This window comes from Neoarius graeffei, chromosome 22 (genome assembly GCF_027579695.1).
Source record: "Neoarius graeffei isolate fNeoGra1 chromosome 22, fNeoGra1.pri, whole genome shotgun sequence".
NCBI classification, from domain to species: Eukaryota; Metazoa; Chordata; class Actinopteri; order Siluriformes; family Ariidae; genus Neoarius; species Neoarius graeffei.
In genome coordinates, this window is record NC_083590.1 from 11,896,190 (window position 1) to 11,917,857 (window position 21,668).

Sequence of the window (21,668 nt, forward strand, 5' to 3'; positions counted from 1 at the left end):
TTCCAATGGCTGTGCAAATCCTGAAACTTAGATATTTTAGGTCAGTGAAGTTCTAAAGGTCTAGAACTAGGACACAATTACAGAGAACATTCCAGGACATCTTTGGAGGTTTTACACCCGTAGATACTAGATGCAACAGAGGGAACGTTCCAGAACATCGTTGGATGTGAAGATCTAAGAATCCACAATTTGCACAGCCTTTGAAATTTTCTGGAAAATTCCTTCAGGTTGGGTGAAGTTCTGAAATTGTACAAGTTTCCACAAGTGCCCAGATTCTACCTGAGAAACCATCAGTCAGTATGAGCCAAACTAAAAACAGGTTGTGTCAAACGCTGCATCCTGGCATGTGTTTGTTTTTTGTTTTTTTATCATCATCATGGGAGTGGAACTTCAACACACACCCCATACTGGCTGCCAAGTGAATTGTACGAGAGGTAATAAAATTTCTATAAGCTCTGCCAAGGAATCGTATCATCGCCAGGTTCAGACAGATGGGTGGAGGATGAGGTGGTGCAATAAAGAAAATTGTCTGGGTTTTGTAACAGAGGTGTCAAAGGACACTCTTGGAACCAAGTTCAGGTCTAAAGCCACGAAGCTGATGTACTGTAGACACTGAATTATGACTTGCTTCCGAGAGAAGACAAACCGAACCAGACAAAAGCTGCTGCAACACTGCAGGCCTTCATGCACAACCCCCGTACCTTCACACCAATCGGACCATGGTTACATATACACCGGACCTGACCCAGATCCGACTCCTGTGTTTAGAACATTCCTTTTGGCGCTACCATGGAGATTACGGTCATCATTTTCCATCCCCCCCCCCAAAAAAGACCCTTCATAAGCACTGGACACATAACCGACTGCATCCTTTACTCTGTCACGGCCTGAAGAACAACGTCCTCGGGTTATAGAGCTACCCCGCAGTTTTGTTTCCCTCTCCCTCATGGTTTTACCCCTCTACAGGTTGCTCAGACAGAATGTATCTGATCTAGACGCCACTGATTCACCTCCACGATTCCTGTTTGTCGTTTGAACACCAGATGATGAATCTTTGGCTTCACACATTGCACAATCTGAATAACTTCAGAATTACTGGAATTGGGGGGGAACCCACCCAAGTCCAGATCTCAGGCAGGTCAGATTTTAATCGCCTTGTTGGAATGCAGCCCTTATTCAAAGTGAAAAACATCTGGACCGATCTGTTTATATGCACGCACTAATAAATATCAGATCTGCATCAGAATTCATAGGGGGAAAACAACAACAATGCAAAAGCAGCGAGAGATGCAGGACGAGCGAGCGTGTCCTCTGCTCATACAGGCATGACACAGTTAAATCAGTCACATTGGAGGACTCCTGGGAGCCGCACGGCTAATTTTAGCCGTCCATTTCTCCTCCTCTGACAGAAGAGTGAACTAAATCCGAAAGGAAACGCTACACGATCATGAACGCCCTTGATAAAATGGCAGAAATGTACAAGATTCTAAAAGGCTTCGAATATTCCTACATGGGTTTTGTCCCTGAATACGTTCTGAGGGATCAAGTAACCAGATCAATCGTAGTCCGAAACACAAATTAGTGCTGAAACCAAAGCGCCAGACGACACGGTTTCATATCTAGGACTCCAGCGCTGTTGCTGAGAGACCGTCAGTGACCCGTGACGGCCTCTGGTTCCCAGAGGAACAGCAGTAGCAGAAGGGAGGCCAGGTATTTCACGACTCTTAATAAAACGACTCGATTGCCATGAAAAGTCAGGCTTCACTCCCTCCCTCCCTCGCATGTTCTTGTTTTTGTCCCCCCCCCCATCCACTCTGCATTCATTCCATTCCAGTAGAGTCGAGTTGAACGGAGTCGAGCGCCTCCCGCTCAAGTTCATGCTGCCGAAAAAGCCAATAAAACTGATGGATGAGTTGTGGACTGGAAAGAAGAGAACTATAAAAGGCCAAATATGAGCATCGGTGCAGTAAAGAGAACGAAGGACGTCTCGCTCTAACGTTGGGGGTTTAGAACTGGTTTCTTGAAAATAAAATCCGTTGTGTTTCTTCACTGACCTACAGCTGATGTTCTGTGAGGTCCAGAACACTGGAACACACCAGCAGTTCCTCAACCTCAGCTACATCACTCCAGAGATTTCTGTTTAATCTCGCTCGTACAGCTATTGATATTTTTTGGACCTGCTCACGATAATTTTACAATAAACGGGGCGCAAAAAAAAGTCTAAAGCCAGTATCTCACTGGGCTGCGACAAATTGCGAACGTCATTCGTGAGAGTGTTTCAAAAGTGTCTTGAAACATTCGCGGGGCTTCTCAATTTCCTCGCATGAGTCGCAAAGTGCGTCGCAAAGCCGTCGCGAACCCTTCTCAAGTCAGTTTCCGTGAGGCTTCCTCTACTTCCCTGCCTGCCAAGGGAAAGCCAGGCTGCAACAGCCTGCGACTAGTTGGAGACAACAATTAAGGTAAAATATGCAAATATTAATTCAGTGTGATTCCAAGTGAAAATTGTCGCCAATTCGCATATTTTATCGCAATTGTTGCGTTTCCAACTAGTCGCGGGCTGTCGCAGCCCAATGAGATACTACCCTAACAGTCTAATTAACACGTCATTTACAGCAAGGTTTGATTTTCACACCTATTTAACAATTACGAAAAAAAAATAGAAGACGTGAAATAAATCCAACAACTAGGGATGTCCCGATCCGATCACGTGATCGGAAATCGGGCCCGATCACATGGTTTCAGACTCGATCGGAATCGGGCATTGCCTCCCGATCAGGGATCGGATATATATCTATATAATATATTCTCATTTTTAACACATCAATAGCTATGCGTTGGCACAGAGTGAGACCAGACCTCTTGTCTCAACACAGCAACATCAACGCGTGCGGCATGACATCACTTTGTAGCGGAGACGCTATTGGTTATTGGCTGCCTGTTGCCGGCAAAGTTGAACACGGAAGCAGTTCGAAGCGGAAAGCAAAGCATGAGATCATTTTTTTTTTTCGTTGGATGACAAAAGAAACGGGCTCAAACCTGAAAGGGTAGAAATGCTTGTTTTCATCAAGAAAAACGTTCATTTCCTTAATTGAAATTACTGTACACCACTGTGAGATGCGTTCTTAAAAGCAAATTACCGGCACTGTGGCACTTTTTTTTTTTTTTATTTGTTTACATTCCTGCCAGGTATTTTAAGGTTATTTTTTTTAAATTTGTTATTTATTGTTCAAACTGCCTCACGTAAGTGCTCTGTTTGCTAACGGAGGTCTCATCTCATTATCTCTAGCCGCTTTATCCTTCTACAGGGTCGCAGGCAAGCTGGAGCCTATCCCAGCTGACTACGGGCGAAAGGCGGGGTACACCCTGGACAAGTCGCCAGGTCATCACAGGGCTGACACATAGACACAGACAACCATTCACACTCACACCTACGCTCAATTTAGAGTCACCAGTTAACCTAACCTGCATGTCTTTGGACTGTGGGGGAAACCGGAGCACCCGGAGGAAACCCACGCGGACACGGGGAGAATATGCAAACTCCGCACAGAAAGGCCCTCGCCAGCCCCGGGGCTCGAACCCAGGACCTTCTTGCTGTGAGGCGACAGCGCTAACCACTACACCACCGTGCTGCCCTGCTAACGGAGTTGTTGGATGTTAAAATAAGGTGTTAAATAAAAAATGAGGAACATCCTGGATCCGTTTCTTTCCTCGTCTTTATTTTTTATGGATTATAAGAAGTATCGGATCGGGACTCGGTATCGGCAGATACTCAAAATCAAATGATCGGTATCAGATCGGAGGGCAAAAAAACCTGATCGGGACATCCCTACCAACAACATCTCAGCGACAAAATTTCAGCCCAAATTATACTCCAACCTCCTGATGATTTTCTCATCAACTCGATGTACAGCTACAGCTCGTCGACATATGACAAAAACGTCACCTTTATAAATAAATTGTCGTGCAATTGCTTTTATCTTAACGTCCAATCAGAGAGCAGCGGGCTGTTCTCACTCAACGGGTGTAAAGTGGCAGCGTGGCGACTGTGGTGCCTCACTCAGACGCCTGATCACGGCCTTCATTTAACCACACTCTTCCCCTCACACACACACACACCTGATGGACTGATAGAGCAGGATACAGTGGTGGACGAGTGCGGAGAGGACATCCTGCTTCGTGTGCGCTGCTGCAGAGAGCGCGAGAAGTTCATAAAAGGAAAAAGGCAGCAGAAAGGAAATGACAAACAGAGAAAGCTATTTTGTCGTTTGCGAATTCTTGTGCAGGGGAAAGAATGTAGCGTCTTCCTGAGGAGACTTAAACCCAGCTATGAAAGGAGGCCGATTGAGCCACGATGCCAATCGGGCATCGAAATGCGCAGGACGACTGCGGGACAAATCCTGACAGTATGCCTCTATTAGGCCTGTGTATCTAAAATAACGCAAAAGCTTTCGTATAAATCTGCAGAACAGATGCTGTGTGTTTCACAACAACGCTACACTGTTACACAATTCAACACCACACCACACGGGCTGCATTACCACCAACACAATCGAGGGTTTTTCTTTAGGTATAGCGGCCTTGAGTGCTCAAAAGGTGCTACAAACATTTATTAATAATATATTACATAAATATTTTTCCCTCCTGTTGAATTAATTTTTTAAGCCGCTATTCTTTTTCTATTTAAAATCCAACCCTGCTGTTTTGTTAGCAGTTTGTTAACTTATAAATTTATGACAATATATGTTATTTACCAGCTGGGACGTCTGTACGGTGAAATACTGTGACCGAGGTCTTGAAAGTACTGAGCGAGGCCCTCTGGGTCGAGGTCAGTATTCAAGGCCGAGGTCACGGTATTTCACAATATAGACCGACCTTAAGCTGGTAAATAATATATTAATTTTTTTCTTTACCAAATTCTAACAGAAAACCGAGCCGAGCTGCCATTTTTAATCCTCGTTCACGGCTGTAATGCAAATGGCTTCGTCCTCGGTATACAAGTGCACTTCCATGGCAGGAAAAAAAACTACATTTTGCCGCCTATGTAGTCCCCTATTTATACAAATAGGAGTCATTCAGGATTCAGCCATGTTTTTGCTCGGTGTTAGCAACAGTTCGAGGTTTTTAGCTTTCTCCTGAAATGTTTTCTTTTATTTCTTCTTCCTCAGGGGAGTAAAACTCGCTTTCGCTGTGAACGCTGTCGTTATCGCTATCCATGCTGTAAAATTAATGCTATTCTCCTGAGAAACGCGAAAATAAATGTTGACAAAAATTGCTACTACGTTGTTTGTTGCGAACAAGCGAGTCACCAGAAGTCCGTATCCGAGGTCTGTATCGTAGGATATGGACCCGCTCGCCAGCCAATCAAAGTGCAGGATTTGATGGAAACCGGACTGCGAAAAAAAAAAAGCGTATTCTTCTATCCACATTCACTGGATACGAGTAATCATGCGCTCTGATTGGCTACTCTACTACTAGGATATCAGCTCATATACCGTGAGTAGAGGGAAAACAAAATGGTGGAGCATGCTGCTGAACCAACCGAGGACGAAATAAAAACTAAAACAAAATCCTAAAAATAAATAAATTTATATATAAAAATACAAAAGCAACAAAATATGGAAGTATGACAGTAACAACACTTACTTTTCAAGAATTATCGCATTTTTCACAAATTGCTCCTGTCGTTTCACTGGTTTGTTTACATTCTAGGCGGAAATTATTTTGTCACATGTTTTATATAAAGTTATTTATGGAATTTTGGAAAAAAAAAAAAAAAGCAGCTCCGTTTCTCAAAACCCAGTGAATGTGGATAGAATAAAACAGTTATTCCACTCAATCTCGTCATACATGGATTATAGACAACCGGGTGCTATGCGCCTCGTCAGCTACCAGCTCATGTACGACTCGATTTCGTGGAATAACTGTCAACTTTCGAGAAGTGAGGGAGTATCAGAGATATTTTTGCCATCTGTAGCTTAAATAACGTTTATATAGTTCATTTTTCCCCCCAGAAAGACATTATGCATAAATCACAGTATCTCATGATTTTTTTCCCCCAAAACCGCATCAACCTTTAGGTTTTCGGAGGCGGAGCCTGAGAAGGCGTGTCGTAATAAAGTAACCAGTGTAAACAGAGCCACCATGTCGACTCTTATTGGCTCGTATCACAAAACAGGCTTGTAGCAAATCTCTAAAGGGTCTGATAGGTGACTAAATGAGGTCTTTGCTCATCGAGTGCGTTAGGATTACAGAAGACATTTTCACCTTATCAGTCGATTAATTAAAAAATAAATAAATAAAATCACAGCTTGAGCATCAGCAGAGATTTCCTGCTTTAAAAGCAGCAGCAGGGGTCTCTCTCTCTCTCTCTCTCACACGTTCATGTTCAGGCAGGTAGCACTTCCCCAAAAAGCATTGAGACAGACGAAGCTGGTCGAGCAGTGATAAAGCAGCCCGAGGGCTCGTGGAGACACAGCGTCAGTGCCTGGATTAGAGGCTTTGGGTTTTTTAATGGCTGGGAAAGAATGCAGGCCGAGTGGTTTTTCACTCGCCTTTCGCTCATCTGTGCAGCGAGACGTCTCGACACGTCCAAGTCTCACCTCGCAGGCACAAACGCACACACGGACTCATCCTGTCCTTTCATGGCGATGAAAAGCAGCACAGATTTAAACTCTCAACGCTCGACCAAGATTTACATTTAATCCCGACTGGATACGCAAATCAGCTGGGACGTGAGGTCATGTGATCACTTCTATTACACACACACACAGGCCACTTTATTAAGGACACCCATCCATCCACCTGTTGTTCTGGTTTATGCAGTTCTCTGATCAGCTGATCGCTTGACAACAGCGCAGTGTGTAAACTGCCAGGAAGGATCTAATAACTCAATCACTCTTTACAACCGTAGTGAGTAGAAAAGCATCTCAGCATGTAACCGAGAGAGAGAGAGAGAGAGAGAGAGAGAGAGAGAGAGAGAGAGGTCCACATTGGGTTCCACTCCTGCAGCCAACAGCAGGCATCTTAGAATCAGGAACAAGTTCCTATTAAAGTGGCCAGGGAGTGTATGAATGTGATTAAAATGTAAACAGTATACTGATTAAATGAACGCGGTTTACCGCTTACAACCGAAACCTGTCCGGCTTTTCAAGTTTTACTGTTTTAATTTTGTGACAAGTCGCTAACGAGTTAAAGATGCTAATAGCTACATGTTTTAATCATAAACAATCCTAAACCAGCAGCTATACACTTCCCTTACTCTCAGCTTCAGTGCTAAACTAAAAACACAAAGCTTATGTAAACTCAGATTTCCAGAAGAAGAAAAAAAAAAAATCTTAAACGTATAATATTGAATTTTCTAGCACAGTCCAGAAAACACTGGAACGTAGCTCCGCCCCCAAAGAATAGCTCTGCTCTCCTGCACACTAAAGGCCTCTGCATGCTCTTGCGACAAGGCTTTCGCAGATAGCTTTTCGCAGACAGTTGTAATTTATTGTTGAGCGGGGAGTAATAGGCATGCGCGATGTTATTCACCGGCACAACGCAAGGGGGCGCGAAGTCGCTAGGAGTAGTTGGTGGGTGTGGTTAGTGGAGTGTTTATCCTCCGGTTACTTATAATGACTAGAACTTTTTTTTTTATAATGACAAGAACTGGAGTCGTATAGATGTCCGTACTTCCTCAATCAACCGCTCTTCATGCTGCTCCATCTTCGCTCGTGTTTTTAAAAATGCCGGTCGTGAAAACAAAACGAACCGGGAAAGTAGGGAAGCGGAAGTGCGTGTACAGCGGATGTAGAGTGGACCAATCAGAGCCCTCTTGTCTGCGGCGCTGTCTGCGAGGCTTCTGCGGTGGTCACAGTTTTTGGGAGGTGCGCGCAGAGCGTCTGCGAAGGTGGGGGGGCTACGCAGACACTGTCTGCGAGGACTGGGTTGTCAGCATAAATTGGCCTTAACCGCTTACAGCTTCCGTAACACGAGAGCGAACACCAACATTAACATGTTTTGTGGAGTTTCTGCATCATTAAGGGTAACTACGAACAAATAAGTGCTGTGGTAGAAGAGGAAATCAAACACTTCAGGACTTGCAGTTCTGGGAAAGCAATCAAATCCAGGAAGGTTACAGTAACTCTGCTTCATCATGCTGCCATGCCGCTGATTATTTCCCTCCTCTCTCACAGCACTGAGTGTTTTATTCCTGAGATAAATGATCAGGCTGATGTTAGTTTCTGCTACTGATGCACTATTTATGGATTAAATGTTTACAAACTCAGGAGGCTCACTGAGTGCCTGCTTACGCTCAGATAGTCGGACATCCTGTTCGTGTAAATTCCATCAGCAGATAAAATGAGACACTTATTATTCAATGCTGAAAGAAAAACAATTAAATAAATAAAGCAAGAATTTTCTAGATGATTGGGTCGTTGAGTTCCACCTTAGTGTGCACGCACATCTGCTTTTTATCTCTGATCACAGGGCGAGTGGTGCAGTATACTGATACAGCTCAGGGTGAGGTCATGGGCCAAAGTCCATCTCAGTCTAGTTACTTATGAACTACAATGAACTGCCTTTGAGACAAGCGGTCCTGCAGTACAGCAAGCTGCAACTCACTACAGTCCAATACAATCCAATATGGTCCACTATAATCCACCACGGTCCTCTCCAATCCACCACGGTCCTCTCCAATCCACCACGGTCCTCTCCAATCCACCACGGTCCTCTCCAATCCAACGATGATCTACAACAATCCAACACTGTCCACCAGAGTCCTCTACAATCCAACACTGTCCACTACAATCCAACATGGTCCACCAGAACCAACAATGATCCACCACAATCCAACACTGTCCACCACAATCCAACACTGTCCACCACAATCCAACACTGTCCACCAGAACCAACGATGATCTACAACAATCCAACACTGTCCTCCACAATTCAACACTGTCCACCAGAGTCCTCTACAATCCAACACTGTCCACTACAATCCAACATGGTCCACCAGAACCAACGATGATCTACAACAATCCAACACTGTCCACCAGAGTCCTCTACAATCCAACACTGTCCACTACAATCCAACATGGTCCACCAGAACCAACAATGATCCACCACAATCCAACACTGTCCACCACAATCCAACACTGTCCACCAGAACCAACGATGATCTACAACAATCCAACACTGTCCTCCACAATTCAACACTGTCCACCAGAGTCCTCTACAATCCAACAATGTCCACTACAATCCAACATGGTCCACCAGAACCAATGATGATCTACAACAATCCAACACTGTCCACCAGAGTCCTCTACAATCCAACACTGTCCACCAGAGTCCTCTACAATCCAACACGGTCCACTACAATCCAACACGGTCCACCAGAACCAATGATGATCTACAACAATCCAACACTGTCCACCAGAGTCCTCTACAATCCAACACTGTCCACCAGAACCAACGATGATCTACAACAATCCAACACGGTCCACCAGAGTCCACTACAATCCAACACGGTCCACCAGAGTCCACTACAATCCAACATGGTCCACTACAATCCATCCATCCATCCATCCATCCATCCATCCATCCATCCATCCAATATAATGTAATAAGGTCCACTACAATCCAATACGGTCCACCATGGTTCTCTACAACCCACTACGGTTCTCTCGAGTGAACTACAGGAAACCAAGCTACACTATAGCAAACTGCAGCGTACTGCATTGACCACATTTACAACTACTCCCCAATACAGTTCACTACCTGCCCCTATGGTCCATTACAGCCCACTACGGATAACTACCCCCCACCCCACGGTCCACTACTTCACACTTCAGCACAGAGGGTCAGGGCGGAGCTGCTTTGGGCAAAAGCAACAAAACCATACAAAAAGCACATCTGAAGCTGGACCTGAGCATGCACGCACACGTTTTTCCACCCACTGAGTGCAGGCGCCTGTGAGCTGTTGAACAACCCCCCCCCGTTTCTTCTAAAGCCGGCTTCCTGCACCAACAGGAAGTTTAAAAAAAAAATAAAAAATCATACTGCTGATTTAGCACTCGCCCATATGACAAGTTCACACTTCAGTAAACTGCATCGTTAATAGGACACTGATTTTTACACCCCGTTACAGGCTTTACTTACAGAAGGGCTTATGAGTTTCAGTATTTTAGACAAATAAATTAGCATTAACTCGATAGAATAAGTGGCTGGTGTGTGTGTGTGTGAGAAACACTGCAGCAGGATGTGGTGATGTTGAGAGTAGTGTGTTCATGTGCATGCTCTTGCGCGCGCTCTCTTACTCTGTGTGTGCGTGCGTTGTTTCTTTGGAGATTAAGCGAGTCAGGTCCCGGCTTCCTTCTATTGTATTCTTCACAAAAGTTACAGGTGTGCTGAAGGAAGGCAAGCGCCGAGACCGGGCAGAGAGGCGGCCCAAAAAAGGGAAGAAAAGCGCACGCGCACACACGGGAGGAAGAATGATCTCAACCAAAAATGAGAGCATCGAGTGGCGTTAGCATGGGTGATAAAGTCGCATGATAATCACGCTTTTGAAAGGAGCAATACATCCACTTATTAAATTCGTACGTTACCACAGCAGAGCTCCATTTCCCTCACGGATATTTACGAACGATGACTCGTCTTCGTCGCCGACTTACAACAAAAGCCGAAATCCTGATTAACCACACCTGCTAATTATTCATATAAACTTTATTCATGTTAGGATGCTTTGTGCAGGAGCGCAGTGTCCCCTCAAGGTTAAACGTTAAAATTAACGTCTGGTGAAACAGCCTTCTGCAGAGTGACCCATCAACCACTCGCATGTGGAAATCAGTCTTGATGCTTATTAATTTCATTTAATGGTCAACGCCTAATATTAATTACCACAAATTTGTACCTTCTCACTACAAGTGGGCGTTTTCTCCTTCATTCAGCTTTCAAACCTTGTTTCTGCCCTTTTTGTTCTGTAGCTTCACCACGCACGCGTGTCTAAGGTCACGTGATAGAACGTCCATGTTCACGGCGAATGAGGAGGAACATTAGTTGTACTGAGAAACAAAGCAGAGATCTCAGATAGAAAGAAACAAGTAGAACTTGAAGCCAAGAGCGGCGACAGGGACGCCTCCACCGCCAACAAGTCCAGCCCTCCTTCATACTTTGTACAGCTGAATATACCTTAAAACATTTAACAGTTATTCCACAAAATCGAGTCGTATATGAGCTGATGGGCGACGAGGCGCGTAGCACCGAGTTGTCTATACTCCGTGTATGACGAGATCAAGTGGAATAACTTTAAAGTGCTGATGACACGTTTTTGACATCTTTGGCGATGTTTTATAACATAAAAAGTAATTCCCAATGATCCATATATTAATTCACAAAGGCGCCTATTTTACAAGTTATGATGCCGGCTTTTGCTCCAAAACCTACAAGGATGGGGTAAGTTTATTCAAGTTTCCCAGAGATCCCGAGCTGCATGCGAAGTGGGTGAAGCAAGTCAGGCGCACTCGTGACAAGTGGGAGCCCTCACCAACATCCGTCCTGTGGTCTGAACACTTCGATTTGGATTGTTTTGACACCCTTCCCAGCTTAAAAGAATCTCTTGGGTGTGCAGTTCAGCACAAACGTGTGTTACTACCATCAGCAGTGCCTACACAGTGTTGCTAGATTGGAAGGTTTCCCACCCAGTTGAGCGGTTTCAAGTGCATTTTGGTGGGTTTTGAACATATTTTGGGCTGGAAAACGTCAGCAGTATCTGTTGCCAGATACTGCTGACGTTTTCCAGCCCAAATTATGTTCAAAACCCACCAAAATGCACTTGAAACCGCCCAACTGGGCGGGATTCCTCCCAATCTGGCAACACTGCCAGTATTACAGAGGGGGTCTACTCGTAGCTATGCCGGATCCAAAGACAGTCCTCCTGTCAGAACATGTGTTGTGAAACGACATAAGATAAAGGTACGTAAAGCTATAGATTCTGCATGATCATCATAAATGTAATCATAAAGTCGGCGTGATATCAGTCATGTATTTGCTTGTGAAAGCTTGCAGCTTTCATGTAACTGCCGCCTAGCAACGAGAGGCAAAGGGTAAAGAGGGTAGGCTATCATAGATTCTATTCGGAAGAGATCAACACAATTCTAGACTCCCAGAAGAGGAAGAGCTAGCACTAGAGAGTTCACCGGCGTTTTCATGCGCCATTTCCATTGAGTAGAACCAGAGTAGAACATCAGCGTGTTCTCCCGCTGACGTCACAACATGGCCGCGAGCCACGGACCCAGTTTTCTTGCGCTGTGCAATTAAAAAAGTTGGATATTCGCGTAACAACAGCTTCTTTTCACGTAATTATAACAGAAATCTAACATGTTTGCCATGTTGTATAGTTTATTTAAAGAAATTGCATAGAGTCATGTTCGTGTCATCAGCACTTTAATTCTATCCACATTCACTGGATTTTGAGAAACCGAGCATTTTTTATTTTTATTTTGTGCAAATCTGATTTAAAAAAAAAAGCTTTATACAAAATGTCTGACAAAACCATATCTGCTCAGAATGTAAACAAACCGGTGAAATCTGTGGAAAATGTGATTGTTTAATTTTTTTTTCAAAAATTCTCTTACCATCAAATACTTTTATTCCATATTTTGTTGCTTTATTTTAGTACTTTTTTTTGGGGGGGGGGGGGGGGGGGGGGGTTTGTTTTCAAGTAGAGTTTTTATTTCATCCTCGGTTGGTTCAGCAACACGCTCCGCCATTTTGTTTCTCTCTACTCGCAGTACATGAGTTGATATCCTAGTAGTAGACAGAGCACACAACTGCTCATATCCAGGGAACATGGATAGAATAAACCTCAATATACCTCAAAACAGGAAGGTTTTTTCTTCAAAAAAGGTTCCATTTCAGACATACGACCTTGGTGTGACCTTGACGACATTTGGATGAATCCCAAGACGTAAATTGGTTCACGGGCAGTTTACAAAATCATAGTATATAAATCCTACAAAACACACACACTTGATCCTGAGATACCGCTCTAGCAAGAATCTCGGACTAGCGGACTACCTTAAATCATAATGGCTCTAAAAATAAAAAAAAAGGAAGAGAAGAAAGTAATGATGAGGGAGAGAGAGAAAATGGGATGCCCTAATGGAACCTTAGAGTAAAAGGGAGAGGAGGAAAGGGGGCGGGGGGAAAAACCCAGACGACGTGTTAATGTACATCTATAGTGGCTGAGCTGCATTATTGGAAAAGTCCCACACCTAAAAGTTGTTCTTCCACTGTTTGTCGTTTCTCCGTTAGCTTTGCAGGCGTCACTAAACGTAAACCCGCTACACTGACACCGTGCTCAGTAGTTTATTGCTAATTGGCGTTAATCATGTTAGCACGAAACCCCCATCAGCATTACTGAAATATTCGTAAATCTGGTCGACATTAGCTCAGCTTATCCTACAAAAACATTTAAACACAACTTTGCTAATAGACCGATAAACGATTCTCAGTGTGATTAGGTCTAAATGACCGGCTAGTCAGTGCCAGGTCTCATTACGCGAACTACATCCTGGTCAGCGATCTTGGCGCTGTGCTGCGAGCAGCCTGACTCATACTGGTCGAGTGTTTATGAACACGGCCTGTTGACTCACATCCAAACGGCCCAGTGTGGCCTTTAGCATTGTGCTGTAAACGCCCTGGGGGCATTATAACGAGCTCCGTGTGCCTGTGGTGCTCTAACTGTGAGAAAGTGCACGAACCTTTATACTGGTTACCATTAGTACTATACTGTTTAAAAAAAAAAAAAAAAAAACCCACACAGATGGGAAATGATTAACTCCTCTTCCTTCCTGCTCCTAATCTCTGACAGTGCCGAGTGTCTCCACCTCCATTTTCTCTCAAACTACTGTCATTTCTGTTGTCACGCACTGCATCAACACAGATTTACCAACCTCACACTATTGTAAAACATTTTCCACCACATCTGGGAGGGAGGGAGAGAGAGAGAGAACATAAACGGAGCCAGGAGAAGCGAAAGAAAGCACTGGATTACTGTGAAAAGTCAAAACAATAAAGGAAGCAGGATTCAAGTGGGTCACTGAGCCCCAGCGAGGACAAATCGCTCCAACTCTGGCAGAAAATCAGGTCAACTCCCCACACACACACACACGCATGCATCAAAGCTAAACCTCGTCATGCTACATGTTCAGTGTTCAGATGAAAAGCCCAGAGCTACAAGAATAAGACAACCGTAAAAGCAAAACAACAAAATCACTTCCATTAACAGGATTTCACCTTAGAAACGTTTAGCTTCCGCAGCAACACTTTACAATAAAGCCAGTTGCATGATTAGCCAACATCAGCGATGCTAACATCCCCTCACGAACCATTTTCTAACCACGTAATGCTTAGCCTACAATACAGCTAACAGTACCTCAGGAACACTTTAGCATCCAGCTGGCTTCGCTAATAATTATTATTCTTTGTTAGCATGTATTAGCACTGCCTAATCGAAACTTTAGAGACAGTTAGATAATTATCCAACCTGCTAACTGTAGAGCTAAAGTTACCTCACACACACAGCCGAGCAAGTTAACGCACCCAAAAACTTCAGCCTGTTAAATAATTAGCAGTAATATAAAGTAGATAATTAGTAGTCTGGTTAATGTTAGCTAAACTTGCGTCAGTGACACTTTAGCCAGCTAGAAACTTAATTAATATAAATGTACTGAGGTAATGTTAGCAAGTAACACTTTAGTCATTTACATACTTGGCTTTCCAGACAACTTTAATCACAGCTAGCTCGGATATAATGTTTCTCTGTAACAGCACACATTTAGAACAGCTGTTTGATTAGCAGGGAACCGTTAGCATGTCTCCTACACTTCTGCTCGAGTTGAGTCCATCATGTACACAGAGTACGTGTTTTATAGCATAGCTAGCATATCACAGGCTAATCTTCTGTACTGCATATGGAGGCAATTTCTTATCAGGAAATGTCTCATGATGAAATGCAAACACACGTGTACGCACACTCCCTGCCTCTCGCCCAGCCCGCGACGGTCCCCCTCCCTGCCTCTCGCCCAGCTTGTGTGCCTCCCTCCCTGCCTCTGTCTGCCTGTGACTGTCCCTCTCTCACTGCCTGCCTCCGTCTCACTGTCAGTCTCTCCGTGTCTAACTGACTCTGCCTGCCTCTCTCCATCTGTCTGTGACTGTCCCTCTCCGTCTGCCTGCCTCCGTCTCACCGTCTGTCTCTCCGTGTCTGACTGACTCTGCCTGCCTCGCTCCGTCTGTGTCTGCCTGTGACTGTCCCTCTCCGTCTGCCTGCCTCTGTCTCACCGTCTGTCTCTCCGTGTCTGACTGACTCTGCCTGCCTCTGTCTCACCGTCTGTCTCTCCGTGTCTGACTGACTCTGCCTGCCTCTGTCTCACCGTCTGTCTCTCCGTGTCTGACTGACTCTGCCTGCCTCTGTCTCACCGTCTGTCTCTCCGTGTCTGACTGACTCTGCCTGCCTCTGTCTCACCGTCTGTCTCTCCGTGTCTGACTGACTCTGCCTGCCTCTGTCTCACCGTCTGTCTCTCCGTGTCTGACTGACTCTGCCTGCCTCTGTCTCACCGTCTGTCTCTCCGTGTCTGACTGACTCTGCCTGCCTCTGTCTCACCGTCTGTCTCTCCGTGTCTGACTGACTCTGCCTGCCTCTGTCTCACCGTCTGTCTCTCTCCGTGTCTGACTGACTCTGCCTGCCTCTGTCTCACCGTCTGTCTCTCTCCGTGTCTGACTGACTCTGCCTGCCTCTGTCTCACCGTCTGTCTCTCTCCGTGTCTGACTGACTCTGCCTGCCTCTGTCTCACCGTCTGTCTCTCTCCGTGTCTGACTGACTCTGCCTGCCTCTGTCTCACCGTCTGTCTCTCTCCGTGTCTGACTGACTCTGCCTGCCTCTGTCTCACCGTCTGTCTCTCCGTGTCTGACTGACTCTGCCTGCCTCTGTCTCACCGTCTGTCTCTCCATGTCTGACTGACTCTGCCTCTCACACAAAACAGATTCTAACATAGGAACCTTTAAAACAAGCTGACCAAGTCATGACGTGACTCGAGCAGCAACATGAGACTGCTGCGACTGCACTTTTCCTCAGAGTCATTAGACAACAATGTGGGAAAAGTACCTGATGCATACGTGTGTGCGAGTAGAAATTTTACACTCCTGAGCCTCCAGAGGAAATACGATCTGAAGGAGGATGATGCAGGAATTATTTCCCATAATGTGGCTCATCCCCCTGATGCCGAATGCCTCTTGTACGTCCCGCTCATCGTGTCTCAGATTACTGCACATGAACTGATTTATTCATAAAGCTTTCACAGGGACGCTTACATGAGAAATGCGGGGCACGCGAACGTCCTGTTAGTCGTGAAACACCAGAGTTTGTGTAAATATACGTTCAAGGAGACACTGCTTCAGATCACAGTGAGCGGAGGGTTTATATACAAACTACACTGACAAGTTTATTCAGTTCAGTCACACAAACATCACATCTGTGAAACTCAAGGCCTTTCATATTAACGACTTGAAATAAAGCAATCTGGAAACAAAAGTAACGGCACCCTCTAGAACAGTTAAGCATTAAAACCTGACGCATCATGGACACTTTACTCGCCGCACTCTTCGTCCAGCCGCCGTGCGAAACGTCCCGGACACACACACTCCGTTCTTCCCAGGACGCAACAAAGCATTCGTGGACATCATCTTAACGTTAAACATGCTGAAGCCTTTAATATCATTTGTGATCGCTGACGTGCTGCAGCAGCTGGAAGGTTTGGCGCAGGCTACACTCGGGAGGTGCTCCTTCACCATGGAGGCTCATTTTAAAATCAACACAAATCTTTTCCAACTTTATCCACACACAAAACTGAGAAATGTTTGGATTTCTACATACACCAGTGATGGTGGGATAAGGAATTATTTATTAGCTCTTACTTCACTATTACTACATCCTCATGAGTCCTGTAGATTTTTCCATCTAATTGCAGATGGAGAGACAGTGTGTGTGTGTGTGTGTGTGTGTGTGTGTGTGTGTGTGTTATTAGCCTCCCACAGTACAGCTACCCAACTTTCCTATAAGGTTCTCTTGGACAGGAAATGGTGCGCCATATTTATGCCCATTAGCCTGGTTCTCTCACTGAGAAAGACACCATTTCTTCTTCTCACAAAAAAAAAAAAGGAAGTGAAGGTGATGACTTTTTTGGGTTTTTAAATAACAACCCACTGGGGAAGTTGAGAAAACGCCTAGAAGGAAAGAAACAAATACCCAGTCCAAGAGATTAACATTTTGGAAGAACTTGAAGCCAAATCACAGTTATTTTTATCAAAGTACTATTGGGTACATGAACTGCAGTGCATTATGGGAGTTCAGGAACTGCTTCCAAATACACCAAGTACGAGAAACAGTGCACATTACAAAGCCACAGCCCACAGGGACCTGACCGGATCGTTAAACCGGATTTCCCATAATGCATTATTGATGTGTTGCACTTAACGTCGATAACAATAACGATGACTTGCATTAGTTTTAACCCTCAGAAGGACAGACTCATGGCAGTAATTAGCAACAAGGACACCGAAGGCCAGGACTTCAGTGGCTTTGAAGGGGTTTTTTTCTTCTAAAAATAGTCTCCAGGTATGAAATTCAACATGGACACAGTGACGTCCTGATAACGTAGCGGCATTACAGAGTATGGTACGTGGAAACCCTGCGAGCTAAATTACTCAAGATTAAGACAGTTGAACCTGACTCAGCAGTTTGTGCAAGAACATGACGATTAGAAAGGTCATTAGTAGCCTACAAAACATCTGGTATTGTGGAGAAGATATAACGAGTGAGATTTATCATCATAATACACTTTGAACATAAATAATTACAAACTGACTGAAAACAGCAGATCCAATGTTAAAGTATGATCTTTAAACAAAGTATTTAACCCTCTTCCCAACACTTTTGTTTGTAATTTGTGAGTAAACCTATCCCAGGTATATCAGGAAATATGATCAAGATCACATATTGAAAATGTCTGAGAACGCCAATAGTATATCATCACATTGCCCCGCCCCTAACATGTTTAGCCTCACAAAAATTGATTCTGGTCACGTTTTAGTTAGTTTATTCATTTTCTATATCGTTTATCCATCAAGCAAAAAAACAAGAATAAAGTGCTCAGGACGCTAAATATACATTACGTAAATCCATATGAATGGGCAATAAGAGACTCTAATATGAAGTTCTATCTACATAGATGAATCTTAAAGTTCTCATTTGAAAAGAGAGAGACAGAGTCAGAAGATGCTTAATGTCTGTGCGCAATGTGTTCCAGAAGTGAAGCGCAGCTACAGCAAAAGAACAATAGTCATACATCTTGAGATGGTAATCCAGCGGCTTTAAAAGAACAGCATGATATCCATGTGAACTTGAGCCAACCAGAGCCGACTTTGGATGAGAGGTGGGGCGAACACAGAGACGAACAACCAACCGTTCACACTTCTGGGTGATTTTGAGCAACCAGTTGACCGAATCCATGTCTTTGGACTGTCGGAGGAAACCAGAGAACCCCAAGGAAACCCACAGAGGAAGTCTCCAGTCGGCTGCAACTTGATATTCGAACCTAGAACTTTCTTGCTGGGAGGCGACAGCGATACCTTCTGCGCCACCCATGCCTTGAGTTAATCATCTTTTGGCTGCTCCACATATCTGATTTGGTGCAAGTTTTGCATTGGATCCTGTTCCTGACAACCCTTCGCAACTCTATCCAGGCTTGGGACTGGCACCAAGTCACTGGATTGTCCAACCCCAGTGACTGGGTATAAACCCCTGCTTCGAGTTAATAAATCAAGAAAATGTTGGTCGTAGTTGGTGTATTATTTTAAAGCTCAAGTGTCGTCCTGTGATTGGATTAAACTGCACATCAATTTATAAAAAAAAGGCACATAAAATCGTCATTGTTTGTTTGGGGTTGGGACCTCATTCACCTTCAGGTCCTGTTAGAAGTTTTGGAATTAGAAGGGTAGTATCTCACTGGGCTGCGACAGCCTGCGACTAGTTGGAGACCCAACAATTGCGATAAAATATGCGAATTAGCGACAATTTTCGCTTGGAATCACACTGAATTGACATTCGCATATTTTACTGCAACTGTTGTGTCTCCAAGTTAACACAACAATTGTCTAATGAGATACACCCACACTTCTTGTCTCACGGAAACTGACTTGAGAAGGGTTCGCAACGGCTTTGCGACACCAGCGACGCATTTGAAAGAAATTGTGTCGCACGAATTTTCTGAACATGTTCAAAATTTCAGCGACGAAGCAGCGACACTTTGCGACTCATGCGAGGAAACTGAGGCTACGTTTACATTACGTCGAATCATCAGATTAACGTTCTTAAAACGATTCGCGTTTACACTAAAACCGTTAGCCGTGCACACAGCAACGCCAATACACGGATACGCTCGGCTCCACAGGCATCCTGCGCTCCAAATCACTCCGCCCTGAACAGCGAGTGCCCTCTGGAGGGTGCGCACTCCGGCCCTGCGCAGCTCACAGAGTGCGCGAGTGAAGTGCACGAGCCACGATTCGGGACTGAGCCGCTGTGTGTGTGATCCCAGCGCAGATCACTTACCACTTGCAAGTGGAAGGATGGCAAGCCTAAAGACAATCATAACTACACAATGGGCAGTATTTGCATCAGTATTTGCAGCATTTTCATACTTTTATACTCTTTAATGAAAGGTGATACAAGGCGGAAGTCTGCGCCGTTTTTCAGCAGTCGCGTCACATGACCAACGCCAGCGAATCAGGAAGGTGGATGTCACAGTGACATCCAATGAGACACCAGCTAGAGCTCAGCACAGCGTATCCGTGTATTTTGAATGTTTACACAGCACCGGACCAGACACGATCTGGATTGAATACGTGGACGCTGGCGGATTCCCGTTTCCAGGTGGTTTAATGTAAACGGACAGTGCATCCGCGAAGAAAACGAGACAGATACGGTCTAGTGTAAACGTAGCCTGAGAAGCCCCACGAACGTTTCAAGACACTTGAAACTCTTTCGCGAGTGACGTTTGCAATTGGTCGCAGCCCAGTGAGATACTGGCTTAAGAGGAGCGAACTCCACCACCATGTTGGAAATTTCCAACAGACCCAGAGTTTGGAGTGTATCAAGAACGCATTTATTTATTTTAAAAAAAAAAAAAATACATAAATAAAAAAAAAAATCCCCCCATTGTCAGTCAGTCAATGTGCTTTTCTTCCAGCCCTCCACCCCTTTAAAAAAAAAAAAAAAAAATTTGGAATCACGACCTGCAACAAAATCGTGCGCATGCGCATTTCAGAAAAGTAGAGCGATGTGTGTGGAGTTTTTTTGTAAGGAAACATCATGGCATCCACAGGCGCACGCGCGCGCACGGGAGACCAAAGCTACGTCATAACCCAGATTGAGCACGAGCAAACAGGAAGTGAGGGGTAACGTCACCGCTCACAGCCATACTCTCCACACACTTTATATATTTAAAAAATAAAACTATAATTCTCCGTCAGGAAGCGTCTGAGCGCAAACCCGCTCCAGAATAGAGTTTATAAAGTTTATTAATATCCGCAGGAAGCACTTTAACGCGCACAGTGAGCGCCACAGCTCGCGCCGCACAGCCTCCATTTTTCCCCTCCCTCCTGTGAGCACTTCCTGTGTTTAAAAAATAAAATAAAATATAAATAAAATAAAATAAAAAGTTGCCCTGAGCCTCTTTAGTGCACCGTTTCTCCCCGGGACTCTCTCCGGGCGGACGAACAAACAGCCGGAAGTAGGAAAGGTGTAAACAAGTGTGCAGAGTAGTGCAGCTCATTAATTAATAACCGGAAATTAATTTCACTTTTTATTTATTAGCGGCGCGCGTGCGCGGCCCACCCGGGGAAGGTGGTGAAGTGCGCGCGCTCGGTTGTAACACACACACAGCGGCCACATCGGCCGGCCCAAAGCGGTGCGCGCGCACTGAAACAGCTTTAACACAAATACAAACAAGTAAACAACCACCACCCTGACCTGCCTGTTAGAGGCTCTTTCTTTCTGTCCCAGGGGCTGAAGAGAAACGCAGGCTGCTGCTCTATCCGGGATCTCTCTCTCTCTGTCACACAGCGTCGCAAACTTCCTCAAAGCCAGTGAGCGTCTCTCTTCTCTTCTCTCCCCTCCTCTCTCTCTCTCTTCCTGAACTGTAGAAGCGCGGCTTGGCTCCGGGGTGCGGTCCCTGAGTGGAAGAAGGCGTGGCCTCATAGCACACGGGCCCGCCCTTCCGAACCCCCTCCAGCCAATCAGAAGCAAGTATTCCAACAATCCCCATTCAGCATGAACCAATCAGAACGGCTGAAAAGTTTCAGTGTGACAGGACGGAATAATATTTTAAATAATAATAATAATAATAATGATGATAATAATAGTAATAATAATAATATAGCTACCACACTGCCTATTTGAATGAATTAGTTGCTCAATGATGTCATTAAATTTATGCAAATTGTTTGATCAGATCTAGGAATGATGGATTAAAATGATATCCTGTGTGTGCAGTTTGGGAGGAGGGCTGTGATCCTGAACCCTACAGAGAAAGGAGAGAGAGAGAGAGTGTGAGAGTGTGTGTGTGTGTGTG

General features: G+C 44.8%; 1 protein-coding gene across 3 annotated transcripts in view; it reads right to left on the minus strand.

Moving 5' to 3' along the window:
• The window catches only part of LOC132870641 (myosin-9-like), an 88,836-nt gene extending 67,589 nt beyond the window's left edge, over positions 1–21,247 (minus strand). For 2 of the 3 annotated variants that reach the window (XM_060904390.1, XM_060904388.1), the window contains exon 1: positions 21,068–21,247. The gene's annotated coding sequence lies outside the window, so the exon portion shown is untranslated. The remainder of the gene's footprint in view (positions 1–21,067) is intronic. The other variant, XM_060904389.1, reaches the window with a different exon arrangement.
• Positions 21,248–21,668: the final 421 nt, after the last annotated feature.